The sequence below is a fragment of the Ambystoma mexicanum genome, chromosome 10 (assembly GCF_040938575.1).
Source record: "Ambystoma mexicanum isolate Mex_15411 chromosome 10, UKY_AmexF1_1, whole genome shotgun sequence".
Taxonomy (NCBI): Eukaryota; Metazoa; Chordata; class Amphibia; order Caudata; family Ambystomatidae; genus Ambystoma; species Ambystoma mexicanum.
Genome location: NC_090932.1, coordinates 1,141,546,728 through 1,141,563,844, shown reverse-complemented (window position 1 = coordinate 1,141,563,844; position 17,117 = coordinate 1,141,546,728). Strand labels below are relative to the sequence as shown.

The window sequence follows — 17,117 nt, the reverse complement described above, 5'->3', positions numbered from 1 at the left end:
CAAATAGCCTTTAATAGTTCCAACCTGGAGCCCCAGATTGGCTAAAGATAGTAAAAAGGATAACACTTCTGGTGTTTTGCATAGAAAAGGGTCTACAGTCTTTTCTTTACACCAGCTGCAGAATTTGTTCCAACAGCAACGGTACAAGGACTTTGTTGCTGGCCTTCTGAACGAAAGCAAAATCTCCATTCCACTCATGTGGGGTCCCAATCCTTGTATCTCAGCCTCTCAGAAACCAAGCGTGAAGGCTGAGTGTCTTGACCTTTGGATGGAGAACCTCACCCTCCTCACTGCCTTTGCTTGTGCGCCACACTGGATTCCTTCAGTCCTATCCCACAGCTGTACACCAATTTGTTAAGATGGATTTATGAACTCTGACCTGGAGGGGCAGAGGTTCAGAAGGCCAGCCTAGTTTCTTGGAACAGGGTAACCTCTGGACAAGCCAGACCAAACAGGGTAGCGATGGCGGCGGTCAGACTAAGGGCCACACCACGAGTTTGGCAGTAACCCTTAAATCTGGTGGTCGCGCTATTACCGCCGGATTTAAGGGTCCGCCAAATCAGGACCTCAGCGGATTTCTCCCCAGCTCTGACCTGAGGGGAAATCCGCCGAAAATCTGCGCTATTACTGCCGGCGGGAAATCCACCGGCGGTAAGAGCGCAAACATTCCCCATTGAGACCAATGGGGAATGGGGCATTCCCGAATGGGCTCAGTGGGGAATGGGGAATTCCATTACCGCCAAACCCATGATCCGGCGCTAATAGCGCCGGGGGGTTAGGCGGTAGGGCTAATACCGCCGGTGGTAATACCGCCAGCGTTACCGTCCAACTTGTGATGAGGCCCTAAGTCTCAAGAGGGGTAAGGGTGACTGAAAGACCTCAATGAGCACACAAAGCAAGGACACTTACAAATTACTCCAGACAGGTGTTATATTAAAAATATAGACACATTTATTACAAGGCCTTTGCAACATCGACCATAGCAAAGAATCACAATAATACTGAAGTAAACCAACACATCACAATCAATACAATATATATACAAGACCGAGGGGTTTAAGGAGTTAAACGCACAAAATATGTAGACCACCTAGATGGGGAGGAAAACAGGCAGTGCAAGTAATCATTAGATCCAGTTCGACATCAGAAATACAACTAACTAAGAGGCAGTCCAAGCCTTACGAAGAGAGGAGCCTTATGCTCAATAGTACATGCACGCGCTTGTGCCAATGGACAAAATAGGGTCTCTTCAAGGGTCTCTCACAGTTCAGGAAGGTGGATGAGGAACAAGTCCCCACTACTCAAGCAAAACCTCCACTTGCGGGCAGAGGCAGGGTGAGAGTGCAGGATGGAGACGCTATTTCGCAACATCGGTAGAAAAGAAATGGGTTCCTGCGCTAGGGGCCACCAGTTGGGGTATGGACTACTCACCGGTCCCTGATGCAGGCAGACCAAGAATTCGCCAGTTCAGTTCACTTTGCTGGCAGGTTCGGATGCAAGAAGCAGGACGTCTCGACACCGTGTAGTTTCCACGGTAGCAGGTTTCAGGGTCAAGGGGGTCACAAGTGCAGCGAACTTGCACAGGTCGTTGCCGTAGCAGGGCAACACGGTAACCGCCTTTACTCCGTCCGGGCACACTCGTCTCACTTCAGACCTGGGAATGCCAAGTGTATGAAATTCGGTACCGGGGACACAGAGCAAGCAGGATACCAAGTTTTTAGGGCTTTCTCGAAACGGCAGCTGTGACAGAGCAAATGTCCCGTGTAAGCTGGTCAGCCTACTGGTTGGCCCAGTGACACTTCCGAAGAGGCTTACTTGCAGGGTTTGATGAAGGTGCAGAGAATAGTTGGTCCCACTATTCCAATGGGTCGAAGTGCCTTCGCAGACCTTCTAGGATGATCAGATGCAGAGGGGTCTCGCAGGATGACAGCGGGCTCATTGTGCCAAACCTTCCAGCGGGTCACCAGCGGTTCCTCGACTCGGCTTCTTGTTGCAGGTTACTTGGCTCCTTATCCTTTGTTCGTGTGAACTCAGGAGATCGACATGGTAGTGGTGTTTACGGCCTCCTCTTATCCAAAGTTCCCTTTGCGCCAAAACGGAGAGGACCCAATGGGAGATCTGCTCACAAACACTCACTCCATACGTGGACCAATAACGGACCACGGTGGTCTCAGGCATTCAGGACACTCCAGAATCTCTGGCACCCAGATGTGTATTGGGAACAGTCGTCCCACTGGAGGCACACACACAAGGCATGCAGAAGCCCGCAAAAGCTTTGGGTTTCACGGGAAAGTGCATGACCAAATAAGGACTGACCCGGGTCGGCTCGACCTGGGGAAGATGAAGGGGCAAGATGGCCAAAGGACAGGACAAAGAACCACGTGACATGGCCATTTTGGAGCCAGGTCACCTATTCGTGTCAAACGCGGTAAGCGTGAATAACATGGCAAAAAAGGGTTCAAAACATAAGAAAAACGATATCTGCCACCAGTCCTGTCCGTGACACACCTGCACAGTTCATAGTAAGTCCAGCAAGAGTTTCTAGGGCCTTTGGAATGACTAGAGACCCAAGGGTGCGGTAAAGTAAGTTACATTGCACTCTTGTTACATGTTGCACAAAAGCTGCAACATCAGGAAAGGACTAGGGGAAACAAAGTCTCCCAGTACTGACTGTCTTAAGGGCATGTCAGTTTCCCCATAAGAAGTGAGCGAAAGCCCAGAGGAGTTCGGCGGAGGGCTGCGCTTCTCTGGCAAAGGTTAGATCAGGGTGCAAAACAGCAGCAAAAAGTTGGGGGGTTGACACATGGAGGGAAAATTACATTCAAATATGAAATCTTTCCTAACAATGGATATGTACAGAAGGTCCAGGTACCACGTCCTCCTGGCCCAATCCAGGGCAATTAGGATCATGTGTTTCCCAAACCTTCTCAACCTCCTGATCACATGAGAAATGACAGGGACTGGAGGAAATTAATACAGAAGTGGAAACTCCCAGTCCACCACAAACATGTCTCCTAGAGCTCCTCTTGGGGGAAATTCCCTGGAGCAGTACAGTTCGCACTTCCGGTTGACACTGGTTGCAAACAGATACACTTGATGGGTTCCCCAAAGGGTGAAGCTCTCCTGAAGGACTTCCTGAGCTAGTTCACACTTGTGGGAGACTGTGCTCTGCCTGCTCCGAGCGTCCGCCACCGTATTCTCTTCTCCGGCTAGGTGAACTATTGATAGAGAGATTCCTTCTTGTATTTCCCAGAACCAGAGCTGCATTGCCTCTCTGCACAGTGGTAGTGACCCTACACCTCCTCTCTTGTTGAGGCAGTACATGGCCACTGTGTTGTCCATCATTATCAGGACATTATTTACCCATACAGAGGGCAGGAAGGCCTTCAGCGCTAGTCTGATTGCCCTCAGCTCCAAACGATTGATCTGTAGTTTGGAAACTGATGGAGACCAACAACCGCTGACTGTCCGATCGTTGGTGTGGGCTCCCCACCCCGTGAGTGAGGCGTCCTCGCAGGCCCACCACAGAAGATCCTGCGCGACCCTGCTTGGAACCTGAAGTAGGTCCATCATCTTTCCTGCGAACTGGGACCATTGAGTTCTGAGAGCCCATTGAAGGGATCTCATTCTCAGGCGGGCCTCTGGCACCAGAAAGATGCAGGATGCCATGAGGCAGAGCAACCTCAAAAAATTGAAGACGAGGAGACGCTGGGCACTTTGAAATTTGGTGACCATCTGTAGAATATCTTGAGCCACCACAGGATTTTTCCAGAACAGCTCCGATGAACTGGAGTTTCTGAGAAGGTGTCATATGGGATTTCTTGTAATTGAGGGAGAAGCCCAGTCTGTGAGGAGAGTGGCAAGCGACTTTGAGATGATCTCAGACTTGTCCGGGAGAATGCGCCCTGATCAACCAATCATCTAAGTAGGGGTAGATGTGAATTCCCCACTCTCCTGAGACTCGCTGCCACCACCGCCATCAGTTTGGTGAAAACCCTCGGGCGGAAGTCAGCCTAAATGGCAGAACTCTAAATTGATAATGAGAACCGCCAATTGCGAACCTCAAGTATTTTCTGTGCTTGAGATGGATTGGCACATGAAAATAAGCATCCTGACGGTCCAATGACACCATCGAATCCTGTAGTTGGAGGGCCTGAAGGAAATGAGAAAGTGTGTCCTTCTTGAAATTGTCCTTCCTGAGGAACCTGTTGAAGTATCCCAAGTCCAAGATGGGTCTCAGTCCTCCGTCCTTTTTTGGTATCAGGAATTAAGGGGAATACCACTCCTTGTTCCTCTCCGCTACAGGCACTGGTTCTATAGCGCCTTTCTCTAGCAGGGTTAAAATTTCCTGCACAAGGAGTGGATCTGGAATCCTCAAAGAGTGGTCCCCCTCAGAGAGGTCTTGAGGCAGCCGATGCAGTGACAGATGGTAAAGATGCCCCTGCTTGAGCTGGCTTTGCACCTCTTTCTCATCCACTATGAGGGAATCTTCTTTGGCCCATTTGACCAGCCATTCCTCTCGCCCTTTCAACTGAGGAGTAGTAGCAAAAAGATCTACCCCTCCAAGACTGCTGATTAGGTCGAAAAGGCTTGCCCGCTCTGTTCAGGCCTAATAACAGCACCTAAAGATTTGGCTGCCGCCTTTGAGGTCTGCAACTTCTCAAGGGTCTCGTCACCCTTGTAGCCAAAAAGATGAGACCCATCAAAGAGCATGTTAAGGAGTCTGGATTGCACATGCGGTGCAAACTCTGACTTCCTCAACCACGCAAATCTGCACATAACGGTGCTAGTAGCCATGACTCTGCTGATGCTGTCAGCAGAATTCAGACCTGACTGAAGATACTCACACAAGGCTTCTTCGCCATCTCTAACTATGGCTAAGAATCCGTAACTCTCATCTCCTTCGGGAATGTGCTCTGCCGCCATGGAAATGTCCCATAGAGTGAATGTACATTTTGCAAGGACACATGTGGAGTTGGTTGATTTGAGCGCCATACTCCCTGCAGAAAATAACTTCCTTGCCCATCCATCTACTCTTTTGTCGTCCCTATCTGGAGGGATGGTAGGGTAAGCCGCTTGCTTAGAAGTTGCAGTAGCTGCCTGTACCACCAGACTCTCTGGAGTGTTTTTTTTTGAGAGGTTGGTACTTCTTGGTCGAGTTTTTATTCACAGCCGGATTGGTTTCTGGTGTTTTCCAATTCCTAGCCACCCTTCTTTGCAGAGCAATGTGAAAAGGTAATATAGGATCTGACTGGGCACCTTTATCCAGGATGTCTGTCAGATCATCCTGTTCGAATGGCAATGGAGGCCTAATCCACCCCATGTAGTCCACTACTTTGGACATGAGCTGCCTGTATGATGCATCAGCATGCTCCTCAGCCTCTGGCCTCCCAAACTCTAGGTCAGTTGAGGTGTCTACTCCACTGGCTGTCCGCAGGTTGTCATAAAGGTCTTCCAACCTTAACTCCTCTGAGATAAAACTTGCTGGTACATTAGGCGTACCAAATTGGAGGCCAGATGGAGCCTCATTACCTGAGGGCTCCTTCCCCTCATATATAGAAGTAAAGGACTTAAAATAGACCTTTCTTGGTAGAGGCACATAGGTCTTTTCAGGTATCAGGGTTTTTATGAACAATGCATTCGACGCTGGAGGAGCCGCCAAAACTATTTTCACTGGCTTTCATGGGGAGCTCGGCATTGATGTCTTGGATGTCAAAGTCAATGTTGAAGGTTTGGCATTTTAACTACCAAGGGTTTAGACACAGTGTCGACCTGCATTCGCAAGTGGCTGGTGCCCCTGCAGGAAAATAAGACTGCTCACTGCTTGTCAATACTGATGACCAGGATGGAAGACAACCGGGGTGATGAACAGCTGTTGTGTATGGGATACAAAGCTGTGTTGGAACAACAGGGGGAAAATGAGACATGATCATGTCCGGTTACTTCACAAAAGGCGACATGAGCAATCAGATCTATGAGATTTCACTGCAGGTCATTTTTGCTGAAACCCCATTTGCTGGGTCCGGCGTTAGCACTGCGAGAAAGACAACTCACTGTACCTGCTCCCCCTGCCTATTCTGTCATGAGGAGGACAGGATTACAGCCCCTGAGTCTCACCATCCCCGCCCAAATCACTCCTCATGGGGAGAACACCCGTGCAGCTCCAAGTCTCCCGCCTCGCCCCCTCACCACACACTCTCGACTCCTCTCTACCGTTGCCTCGCTATGCCCTCTGGCCATTCTTTCTCACACCCCCACCCTCACCTCTTCTGGGTGTCACTGGTTATGTGCAAGAAGCGCATGCCATAATTCTTGTCTGCCCACGGTTCGATCAAAGTGGCCTGTTGGGAATTAGCCCACAGCGAAAGTGGCATGAACAGAGCGGGCAAGCATGCATGGAAAAAAGGTGGTGGCCAATCAAAGATAAACTACATGTTGATGGAGGTTGTTGATGGAGGAAAAGTGTGGAGGCGTGACGGGCTGTTCCTGCCTGTGGGTGTCAGGAAACACATTATGATACTTGGCCATGGGGGCCACCAGGGCACTGTTAAGTGCAAACATCAGAGAAGAGTACACTGTTGGTAGTTGGGTTGTGACAAGGGCATTGAATGGATAGTGCAGGATTACATTTGGTGTGAAAGAAATGGGATGAGAGTTGCATAGGCCATATACAGCTCCATGACCTTAAGCAAAATACTGACTTGATAGGTGGAGTCCTCTTAGAATGGTCATTGTTTCCAAATACTCTTTAGTTCTGCTGCACATCTCAATAGGAGGACAAAAGTCAGGTTTACGGTAGTATTCAGGTACCTTTGTGCCTGGTATGTGTCTTAAGAGAGGCCCCGTGCTTGTGAAATACTGGGGACTGAATGTGGAGTGTATGTGTGTGAGAGTTATAGGGTTGACAGTTTGGGGCAGGCAGGACAGGACCTTGGAGATGGTGGCTGGCTATTCAGAGATGTCCTACCTGACTTCCTGCTGAAATTTGTATTGTGAACAAAGACTTCACTTTTTATATACTCTAGAGGCTGGCCTGGTCCCTGCATCTTGCTCCATGCTTGTGGGCCCAAGATACTTGCTTTTTGTGGTGACGAACGGCAAACGATTTCTTGGATGTTTTCTCTTCTCATGTTTGTGACTTTTCTATCCTTTCTTATTTTTGCAAGTTTCTCTGGAAGGAAGGTAGCTGTAGTTTAATTGGGTTGCAAGGGTGTTTATGTTATGTGAGGTAGTATTGCTCATTTGGATTGGTGGTTAGTTCTGTTGTGGTTGGTTTGCAGTTGCATGGCAGCTATTGAGGTGTTATATGGATTGCTCCATCTTGCTAAGCATGGTTTGTGCTCAGGGGTGGCAGACCCAAGGTTTAGGTGTAGCAGTCCCGGGCAGAACAAGGCTTATGTCCTAGGGGTTGGCAGGTATGTGGTCTCAGGGTGGCAGACCGGGGAATATGGAGATTTAGCTGGTCCCTTCTGGGCCTGTAAGAGCCTGTCTATGCAAGGTTTGATCATGTGAGTGATATCTATACCTGCCCGGTTAGCTTTGAGTGGGTTTCCTTGTACGTTAGTTGGTTCAGTGTTCTTTGGTGGCCTGCCTGACTCTGCCTCTTTTCAGGGCCTATAGGGCAAACCTTGCACAGTGGTGCTCACTCCTTTGTTTTCGGTGTGGCTGTAACATTCACCTTGTATCCACAGGGATGCCACCCGACTGGTCTGGAGCGCTTCTGGGACGGATTCACTTCCCCCGGGGACTTGCGCTGCCGTGGGCTTATTCTGAAAGACAGGAGTTCAGTTTTAGTGTTCCCCTTGCGACCCCCCTTGGAGCCTCTCTCACCTTCTATTTCGATAGGGTGCGCTCTCCGTCCTGCCGTTCGGTGCAGGGGAGCGTCGTGGCTGGGCACCTTTCCGCCAAGTTACTTCACTGGCGTGGGCCCGGGAGTCCAGGCCGGCTGCGACTCCACTCTTGAGGTAAGTCTTTAGTTTTTAAAAGAATGAGTGTCCGCAATTGTTGTTGCCCTGTTAACCTTCTCCTTCTCTTGTTGATGCAGAAGGGGTGATGGAGACGTCGAGCTGATGGAGAAGGCAGTGCCGAGAATGTAAGGGAATGCGCAGAGCGCGGCGCTATGAGCGTCTTTGAATAAGGCTAACCTGTTCTATCCTTCCTTGCAGGTCGCAGAGAAGTTCCTGGAAGAAATGCGGGCAGATGGAAGCGAAGCGTAGAATGAAAGATGTCCGGGCGGCGGTTGAATTTCCAGGAGAGCTTCAGTAAGTAAGCAGAGTCTGGAGGCGATGGAATCGGAAGACGAACGCTTACTAATTGTCTTCTTCTTGTCTCTCCTGTCTAAGATATTGCTAGCTGAAGAAGACAAGTTCCAGGGAAGGTTCCGGAGAGATCAAGGAGCTGGATGCAGAACAGGTAAGGCGGAATAAAGGTGTTCTTCTTCTCCCTGAAGATGCAGGCCAAGGATGCAGCGAGCAGGTCTTGGTGAACATCACGCTGCAAGTGCAGAACAACGTGAAGCATGTGCCTCAGCTCGGGCATGGCTTAAATAGCCAGCAGGTATCCCAGGTGCCTCCAGGGCGGACCACGCCCTGGATGCTAGATTGCATGATGCAGTTCCACGTCGATCCTTGTGGGGGGCTGCCATGTTGGTCCATTCCCCAAAGGAAACTCCACCTGTCATATGAGCCTGGCACCAAAGGCGCCAAGACTGGCTCCAGGACAGCCGAGAGGGGCATGATTGTGCCCTTGGGGCCTTGCAGGAATACTGTGGCGAGGGCCAGAGGCCCTGAGTTCCCGGGCCAGGGTTAAGGGCATGACAGTGGCTTAGTGCTTGGGACTTTCATAAGTTAGTGTTTGTTATGTATGGATTCTTAGGTTGCTTAGTTGTGTTTGGTTTAGGGATAGGTTTTTGTTGATTCTTTTTTAAAGGGAGATGTGCAGTATCCAGGTAACTTTGGTGTGTGACTTAAGAGAGGCTGGGTACATATGGAATACTGGAGTTAGAATGTGCAGTGTGTGTGAGACAGTCTAGGCTTTATGGTTGGGTGGAGGCAGTATGGGAAATTTGATATGGGCATTGCCTATTCAAAGATGAGTTGCCTGAGTTCCCGAGCCAGGAGTTAAGGTCGTGACAGCACTCCCACCTAAGGCCCCTCTCAGGGTGGTCCTTCTGTCTGGTCCCGGCTTGGTTGGGTACTCTTGGTGGACACACCGAATCAGGCGTGGAGCATGAATGTAATCACTGGGCTCCCATGTTCTGTCCTGCGGGCTATATCCTTTCCAGTCCACTAGATAGCAGAGTTTAGTTCTAACATACTTGGAATCCAGGATGTCTTTTACTTCGAATTCTGGTTCTCCATTAATTATCACAGGCCCTGGTGGGGTAGTTACTCTGATTCCAGGCTGAACTGGTCTCAGGAGGGATACATGAAACACCGGATGTATCCACATGTGAGTTGGCAACGTCAGCTTTACCACGGTGGGTTTATGATGGATTTGATGGGGAACGGCCCTAAAAACCGTGGGCAGAATGTCCGGGTTCCCTTTAGAGGTACATACTTGGAAGCTAGCCACACCATGTCCCCTATTTGGTAGTCGGGGGCTTTTGTGCGATGCTGGTCCGCATACTTCTTCTGGCGAGTCTTGACTTGGTGCAAATGTTCTTTGGCTCTCGTGAAGGCTTGCAAAATGGTCGCATGTAGGTTCGAGACGGCTGGCATTTCCAGAGTCGTAGGGATGTCCAGTTCTGACGTGCATGGGTGTCTTCCATATACAGTAAAGAACGGAGTTTGCCCGGTGCTGATGTGTAGTGAGTTGTTATAGGCATACTCAGTGATCCATAATAGATCCTTCCAATTCCCTTCCACTTGGTGAAGCATGCAGCGCAAGTATTGCTCGAGCGTTTGGTTCGTCCTCTCCGTTTGACCATCCGTTTGGGGGTAATGGCTAGTGGATAATCCGATGTCTATTTGGGCCATCGAGCAACACTTCCTCCAGAAGGTAGACACGAATTGAGTACCTCGATCCGAAATCAAGACTGCTGGGAACCCGTGCAGCCGTACCACGTGTTCAAGGAAGGTTTTAGCGAGACCAGATGCGTTTGGTAGACCTTTGAATGGGAAGAAATGGGCCATCTTGGAGAACAGGTCCATGATCACAAGGATAGTGTTATAACCTTGACAGGAGGGTAGGTCAGTGATGAAATCAAGTGAAAAAGTGTGCCACGGAGCCGGTGTAGTGTCCAATGGTTGTAGGAGCCAAGCTGGTCTTTGCTTTGATGATTTATTCTGAGCACAGATACCACAGGAAGTGATGAATTGAATTACATCTTTGCACCACGTTGACCTCCAGCAACTTCGTTTCACCTTGGCCAGGGTTTTGGCAATTCCCGGGTGGCCTTCCATGAGGGAGTCGTGATACTCCAAGATGACCTGTTCTTGAAGTTCCTTTACAGGCACAAATAGCCGATTTCTGTAGTAGGGCAGTTGGTCCTTAACGCTGTAATGTTCTCCTCTTGAACCCCACTCTCGTAGCTGCTCCTGAGTTAATACTTGCTGGACTTCATACAGCAACTCATCTTGAGTCATCGTATTTGTAATGCCCAAGAGTCTGTCCCCCGGAATGATGGTCACGGGGTCAGGAGGTGCATACACCACCTCATCGGTGCCCATGCGTGAAAGAGCATCAGCCTTGCCATTTTTGACTCCTGGTCGGTATGTGATCACATAGTCGTACTCCGCGAAGAAAAGGGCCCAGCGTAGTTGTCGCGAAGATTGAGCCTTTGCATTTTTCAGGTATTGTAGATTTCGGTGGTCCGTTATCACGGTGATAGTGTGTCTGGCTCCCAACAGACAGTGTTGCCAGGCCTTGAAGGCGGCATTTATGGCCAGCAGCTCCTTATCCGTGATGGCATAGTTGAGCTCAGGTGGCGAGAATTTTCTTGACCAGAAAGCCACAGGATGTAGCTGGCCGGTGTGGGTCCCTTTGTGATAATACAGCACCCATCACCATGCTGGAAGCATCAGTTTCCATCACATATGGAAGGTCCGGGCGTGGGTGTCGTAAGATTGGAGCGGTGGTGAATTTTGCTTTGGGTTCCTGAAAGGCTTTTTCAGACTCCTCTGTCCATCGGAACGTTTTGTTGCACTTCCTTAATAGCAAAGTGATCGGGTGTACTATTTGGGAGAACCCTGGGATGACACGGCAGTAAAAGTTCACAAAACCTAGCATGCTCTGGACCCTCTTGATTGAGCTTGGAGCTGGCCAATTGAGGACGGCATCAACCTTGTGCACATCCATTCGTATGCCTTTTAGAGTGAGGATAAAACCCAGGAACTCTACTTCCGTAACGTGGAATGAGCATATCTCAAGCTTGGCATAGAGATGATGTTGACGGAGCTTGGTAAGAACGGCCCGTACCTGCCTGACATGATTTTGTTCAGAAGCCGAATACACCAGGATGTCATCGATGTAGACTAAGGCACAGACATCAATCAGCTCTCTTAGAACATCGTTCATGAAGTATTGGAATGCAGCTCGGGCATTGCACAGGCTGAACGGCATCACTTGGTATTCGTATAAGCCGTATTTGGTACGGAACGCCGTTTTCCACACGTCCCCTTCTTTAATGCGCACAAGATGATAGGCACCTCTAAGGTCCAATTTTGTGTAGATTTGGGCTTCCTTGACTTGGTCTAGCAGTTCCGGGATCAGAGGTAGGGGGTAGCGGTTCTTGATGGTGACTTGGTTCAATGCACAGTAGTCGATGCAAGTCCTCAATTCTCCTTCCTTCTTCGGTACAAATAATAAGGGAGACGCTGCCGATGACTTCGAAGGGCGGATGAAACCGTTGGCCAGGTATTGCTTCAGGTATGTCTTCAGATGTTGATTGTCATGTTCAGTGAGCGCGTAGATACGGCCACACTGAATTCGGGCTCCAGGTATCAGATCGATGTGGCAATCGTAGGGCCTGTGGGGTGGCAAGGTTTTCGCTTGCTCCTTTTGTAACACATCTTGAAAGTCCTGGTATTGAGTTGGTAAGGTAGCAACCACACCTAAGACACTTATCATACCTTCTTGAATGGGTAAACTGGCATGCTTCCCCTTCTTTCCTTTGGTATAGCAGATGTGTGTGCAGTCATGGGAGAAGACCAACTCTCGGGCACGCCAGGTGATCCGGGGTTGTGTGCGACCAGCCACGGCATCCCTAGGATTAATCGGAACTGCAGTGCTTTGATGAGGTCAGAGGTGATGGTTTCTCAATTGCCATCTTCACATAGGAGGGTGAGTTCTGTGGTAAATTCGGACACAGGACCGGAGGCGATTTCGGTGCCATCTACAGTGGTTACAGTCTCTGTGTTGGGCTTAGAACAGAGTGAGAGCCCCATCTTTGCTGCAAGATCCTGGTCCATTTAATTCCCCACTTCTCCGCTATCAATGTAAGCTTCTAACAAATGCATCTTTGATGTCTGTTGATGGGTAATTAGGATAACGGGTAAAGCAAAATGGGAGGTCTGTAGTTGGATTTCTTCGCTCGACAATTGGACCCCTACAATTGCCAGGCTTGGTAGTTTTCTGACTCCTCACTCGGTTTCTCCTTGTCTGTGGCTCCTACGGTTCCTCTTGGTGGTTTAACTGGACTCTCCTTAAGGAAATGGCCTGCCTTTCCACAGTACAGGCATAACTGCTGTTCTCTCCTCTTATCCCGTTCGGCTTTGGTTAAAGGAGGCCTAACCCCTCCTAGTTGCATTGGTTCAATGGTGCTTTCGGATCCCTGCTGGGCATGCTCTTTGGGGTGCACGTACATGGGGCGTTCATCCAGTTTGCATTGGTCTAGTCTCCGATCCTGCAACCGATGGTCGAGTTGCACCCCCAGATTAATGAACTCGGCACAGTCCTTGGGTGGGTCCACTATTTGGGCCAGTACGTCCTTTAACTCCCGGTGAACAAGGTGGTTTGTTTGTCCTCTGGCCATTCTGCTTCGACAACCAGCCTATTAAAGGTGGCTATGCATGCCAACAGATCCTGGTTTCCTTGTCGAAGGGACAAAAGTTTGTTATCCAAAGCCTGTCCATGGGAGCGACGGGCAAAGAGTGTTTCCAGCTCCTGCTGAAAGGCCCCGAAATCGTGTAACAGTGGATCATTCGGCTGATGAACGGCACCGACCAGTCTGTTGCACTACCACTCAAGTAGAACAAAACAAAGGTCACTCACGATTGGTCATTAGGAAACGTCCCACGTCTGCAAAAAAAGTGGAGGCGACACTGATTCATGAAGGTCATGTATCTTCGAGGATCCCCCGAAAAACGCTCCGGTAGAGCTAGTGGAACTGTCCCAGGTAGATTGATCTGAACCGGATTACTCGTGGGAGTTGGCATTGATGGGCTAATTCTGGGCAACGGGGCTTGTCCGGCCTGCGATTTAAGGAGTTGTCTGCCAAGATCATCAGTTCGTTCCTTGGCCACAATTAGTTCTCTCCGCAGGGCGTTGGTTTCTTGTTGGGCTGAATGTACCTCCGCACGTAACTGCCCCAACAACTGGGCCAACTGGTCGCTTTCTGAGGTTTCCATACTAGGCGCCCAGAGGGATTATTATGTTTGGGCTTCGCATTCTGTAACGCTCACCTTGTATCCACAGGGACGCCACCCTGGTCTGGAGCGCTTCTGGGACGGATTCACTTCCCCCAGGGACTTGCGCTGCCCTGGGCTTATTCTGGAAGACAGGAGTTCAGTTTTAGCCACAATCACCTTCTCTCGGGGCCCACCTCCCAAGGGTTCCCTTTGCAACCCCCTTGGAGCCTCTCTCACCTTGTATTTCGATAATGTGCGCTCTCCGTCCTGCCATTCTGTGCAGGGGCGCGTTGTGGCTGGGCACCTTTCCGCCGAGTTTCCTTCACTGGCGTGGCCCCAGGAGTCCAGGCTGGCTGCGATTCCACTCTTGAGGGAAGTCTTTAGTTTTTAAAAGAATGAGTTTCCGCAATTATTGTTGCCCTGTTAACCTTCTCCTTCTCTCATTGATGCAGAAGGAGTGATGGAGACGTCGAGCTGATGGAGAGGGGAGTTCTCGAGAAGGTAAGGGAATGCGCAGAGCGCAGCGCTATGAGCGTCTTTGAATAAGGCTAACCTGTGCTATCCTTCCTTGCAGGTGACCGAGAAGTTCCTGGAAGAAATGCGGCCAGATGGAAGCGGAGCGTAGAATGAAAGAAGTCCGGGCGGCGGTTGAATTTCCAGGAGAGCTTCGGTAAGTAAGCGGAGTCTGGAGGCTATGGAATCGGAAGACGAACGCTTACTGATTGTCCTCTTCTTGTCTCTCCTCTCTAAGATATTGCTAGCTGAAGAAGACAAGTTCCAGGGAAGGTTCCGGAGTGATCAAGGAGCTGGATGCAGAACAGGTAAGGAGGAATGACTGTTTTCTTCTTCTCCATGAAGATGCAGGCCAAGGATGCTGCATGCAGGTCTTGGTGAACATCACGCTGCAAGTGCAGAACAACGCGAAGCGCGTGCCTCAGCTCGGGCATGGCTTAAATAGCCAGCAGGTATCCCAGGTGCCTCTAGGGTGGACCACGCCCTGGATGCTAGACTGCATGATGCAGTTTCACGTCGATCCTTGTGGGGGCTGCCATGTTGCTCCATTCCCCAAAGGAAACTCCACCTGTCATATGAGCCTGGCGCCAAAGGCGCCAGGACTGGCTCCAGGACAGCCGAGAGGGGCATGATTGTGCCCTTGGGGCCTTGCAGGAATACTGTGGCGAGGGCCAGAGGCCCTGAGTTCCCGGGCCAGGGGTTAAGGTCATGACAGTGGCTTAGTGCTTGGGACTTTCATAAGTTAGTGTTTGTTGTATATGGATTCTTAGGTTGCTTAGTTGTGTTTGGTTTAGGGATAGGTTTTTGTTGATTCCGTTTTAAAGGGAGATGTGTAGTATCCAGGTAACTTTGGTGTGTGTCTTAAGAGAGGCTGGGTACATATGGAATACTGGAGTTAGAATGCGCAGTGTGTGTGAGACAGCCTAGGGTTTACGGTTGGGGGGAGGCAGGATGGGAACTTTGATATGGGCATTGCCTATTCAAAGATGCCCATGCAAGTGTTGGCAGAAGTGTTGGCAGTCGGCTGCAGAGAGGAGAGGAGTGGTACCCATAAGGAAATTGGTCACCTGTGCCTTTAACACTGCAGTGGAGGCCCAAAGTTGAAAAACTCAGAGTGGCGCGTAGCTCCGGCACAAGTGCTGGCAAAAGTGTTGGCAGTCGGATGCAGTCAACTGGTGGCAGCAGAAGTTAGCTCCCTTGTGTGGAAATAGGATTTCCACTCTTAACACTTGATTTTGGAGACCTGCCGCATGGCTTGCGGTATCCATGTGGAGAGCGCAAGTATTTATTTATTATTTATTTATTACATTTATTATACGCCCAGACCCAGAGGTATTACAGCGTAGTTACAGACAGTGGGTAATACAATCTTAAGGTTATAATGAAACACATTGAAAGCAAAAATAACATTACATACTTTATCTATACATATGTAGGTGGGGGTCAGGGTGGGATGGGGCTAGGTTCAGATGAGTATTGGTTAAAAAGCCAAGTTTTCAGTGATGTTTTGAGTTGTGGGTAGGAGGTTTCATTCTTGATATTGGTGGGTAAGGCATTCCAATGTCTTGGAGCAAGGACTTTGAAGCTACTATCCCCTGCTTTCTCTCTTTTGTATCTTGGGATTTCAAGGTGTGCGTTGTTATTAGATCTGAGGAGTCTGGTGTGGGATTTCTTCATAACTGTGTTGATGAGGTATTTAGGGGCTTTGTTGGCAATACATTTGTGTGTGATGCTAAGGGTTTTGAATAGTATCCTAGCTTTGATAGGGAGCCAGTGGTTGTCTCTCCTGATGTTGGAGATGTGTTCAGACTTTTTTATGCCTAGTGCAGCTCAGAGGGCTTTATTCTGCATAAGTTGGAGTTTGGCTATATTAGTGTTGGAGGTACCAAGGAAGAGGATATTGCAATAGTCGACCTTAGATAGTATTAACGCTCTTGCTAGTGTAACACAGTTGTCTGGAGTGAGGAATTTATGACTTAGGAAGGTGAGTTTGGATGTGTAGGAAGTGGATGAGGCTAAGGTGTTGACTTGTTTTGACATAGTTTGGGTGGCGTCTAGGTAGACACCAAGTGGCTTGACTTGTTTGAGCACTGGGATTGTAGTGCCATCAATGATGAAGGATGTTTAAGCAGTCTGTAGAGTGTCAATTTTGGAGGATGATCGTATTATGGGTAGCTCTGTTTTGTCATCATTGAGACAAAGGCTATTGTTAGCCATCCAGTTTTGGATTAGTGAGTATATTTGGTTGATGAGCAGTTAGTCTTGCTCGTGGTTACCTGATAGTGGAATAAGGATCTGGGTGTCATCTGTAAAGTTGGTGTAGATAACACCCATGGCATCCAGAGCTGGGAAAAGCAGTTTAATATATGCGTTGTAGAGGGTAGGGGATAGGCATGAGCCTTGCCGGACGCCTATGGGAACTGGTATGGGGTCGGCTGATTCTTTGCCAATGAACACTCTTGAGGTCCTGTCTGCTAGAAAGGATTTGATCCAGTCAGTGGCATCATTGGATAGGTTGAAATTGTTGACTAGTGTAGCACAGAGTTTGTCATGGTCGACCAAATCGAAGGCTGCCGAGAGATCTAGTAGCATTAGTAGGCAGAGTTTGCCTGCTTCTCTGGTGGCATCCATTTTGGATCCATTTGGATCTTGAGGTCTAGGAGGGCTGTCTCTGTGCTGTGGTTAGGGCGGTATCCTGACTGTCGGTCCCCTAATAATTGGTGGTGTTCTAGGTGGTTTTGTAGTTGGGAATATGCTATTTTGTCAACTATTTTCAGGAGAAATGGGACCGTTGTGATGGGTCGGTAGTTGGTGGGAATTGAGGGATTTAGGGTACATTTTTTTAGGAGGGGGGTTACCCATGCTTTTTTGATGCCGGTAGGGACCGTGTTTGTGTTGAAGGAAGCATTAACAAATTCGGTAATGAAAGATGACAGGGTGGAGGCACAGAGTTTGACTAAGTGGGATGGGAATTGATCTTCTTTGCAGATAGAAGCATTGCGTTTGGCTATGGTGTCTAACACTTCTTTGTGTGAG

General features: G+C 49.3%; 1 protein-coding gene across 1 annotated transcript in view; it reads left to right on the top strand.

Annotated features, from left to right (window-relative positions):
- Positions 1 to 17,117, top strand: part of LOC138493295 (histone H2A.V-like) — a 282,469-nt gene that overhangs the window by 104,842 nt on the left and 160,510 nt on the right. The window lies entirely within an intron of this gene.